Source organism: Lontra canadensis, unplaced genomic scaffold, assembly GCF_010015895.1.
Source record: "Lontra canadensis isolate GAN:19392208 unplaced genomic scaffold, GSC_riverotter_1.0 scaffold32, whole genome shotgun sequence".
In the NCBI taxonomy this organism is placed as follows: Eukaryota; Metazoa; Chordata; class Mammalia; order Carnivora; family Mustelidae; genus Lontra; species Lontra canadensis.
In genome coordinates, this window is record NW_022631026.1 from 9,189,085 (window position 1) to 9,189,973 (window position 889).

Genomic DNA, 889 nt, shown 5'->3' on the forward strand with positions numbered 1-889 from the left:
TCACACGCAGCTGTCCCCTCCATGTGATCAGTGTTACCATTTATTTCTCTGACCCTGAAGGAAGGAACAGCCTTTCCATCAGGGGGATCTCTCTGAAGTCAAGCGCTCCTCTGATACTTAAAGTAGAGAGACCCAGAGCCCAAAAAAGCGCTAAGAAATGAGCTTTTATAGGAAATGGCATTTAGAATATGCAATTTGATCCAACAGAATACAATTATCTCTTTGAACAGTGACCAATAAAATTTGATTCCATTGTGATAATATTTATACTAAAATATTTCTATTTTAGGGTTGGCATTAATCATTTGTTCCGACAATAATAATACTCCCAGAAAAGTGAAGGTTCAAATATGTAAGTGTGGTCTCCTGAAAATTACCGACAGAATCAACTTCTATAAAATATCTACATCACGAAGATATTTTGTGTGTGTCATCCTTGCCCAGGGGTCACAGTTATCTACTCTGTATCATTCTAACTTTACTATACATGCTGTCAGAGGGAGCTCTATAAGATATCTACATCAATGAAAATGAATTTTATTCCTTAATGCCTAGATGGAAAGAGAAGAACTTTGTATTTGTAAATCTTCATTGAAACACAAGTATAGTTTGACCAGTTAAGATTTTGGAAGAAAAAAAAAAAGTGGTGATATATGTGAAAAAATGAATTAAGATTTAGACTCTGTGTGTCAACTATGCGAATGTTTGATTTTAAAACAGTTCGGATGATGAGAAGACATCGTGACCAAGAAGCATAGGAACTGAAAAACCAGACGTGTGGCTGGACACTAGATTAAAAATGTTAGGATAGGGGCACCTGGGTGGCTCAGTCGGTTAAGTGGCTGCCTTTGGCTCAGGTCACGATCTCAGAGTCCTAGGATCGAGTCCC

The 889-nt window shown here is 37.6% G+C and overlaps 1 non-coding gene across 1 annotated transcript; it reads right to left on the bottom strand.

The window, feature by feature from the left end:
* Positions 1–397: 397 nt before the first annotated feature.
* LOC116873305 lies at positions 398–506 on the bottom strand. Its single transcript, XR_004383779.1, has one exon. It is a non-coding gene; the product is annotated as a U6 spliceosomal RNA (small nuclear RNA).
* Positions 507–889: the final 383 nt, after the last annotated feature.